Here is a 777-nt window from a genome sequence, read left to right on the forward strand (position 1 = left end):
GAATAGACGAGATTCTTCGTTGGTTGAGTCACCATTTTTCTGGCGCCAGTGATCAGCTCGACGATGAACGACACAACGACTCTCGCCTTCCTGCACGATCCAAACCTCCGTATCTCCGCGAACCCCTTTCTATAATCGCGTAGCTCGTTTGTTCGTGACTCGGTTCGTGTCAGTTAACACAATCCCTTACTCTTATTTCCATCTTGCGTTTAGAACGCAATCGCGTAGAACATCAGTGGTAGATGCACGGTCTCGGTCGGTTGCTTCCCGTGAATCGCGGTATATTCGTCAGGTAACGATGATCAGTGATCGAAAAGAAGAACAAGTTGCCATTGTGAGGTTGTGGTTACTGACGAGCTTCGCGATTACTTACGATTGGTTCGCGTAACGAAGGATAGCAGGTTGGGACCGCACAAGTAGAAACGGACCACACTAGTCGGACGAGGGTACAGTCTATTGGTAATAAGAGTAAACGCGTTCAACGATCGACGTACGCGAACGTGTTGTACCGAAACGTACGCGCACACGTATACACACACGCGGACAGTCCGTTTCTCGACTCGAAATCGAACTACAGAAACGAAGAGAGACGATAGATCGAAGAGCTAAGAACGAGTCGCGGTGTCGATCACCGTCGAGCTGAGGACTAGCTGGCGACGCGTTCCGAGGCTGTGCGAAGCAATGGAACGAGGAAAGTAAGCGAACTGCGAAACGAAAAGAAAGAGCCTAGTAAATGCACGATAAATGTCACGGGTAGTGTTGCTGGATCGGCTGGCT

Source organism: Bombus impatiens, unplaced genomic scaffold (genome assembly GCF_000188095.3).
Source record: "Bombus impatiens unplaced genomic scaffold, BIMP_2.2 scf_0317, whole genome shotgun sequence".
NCBI classification, from domain to species: Eukaryota; Metazoa; Arthropoda; class Insecta; order Hymenoptera; family Apidae; genus Bombus; species Bombus impatiens.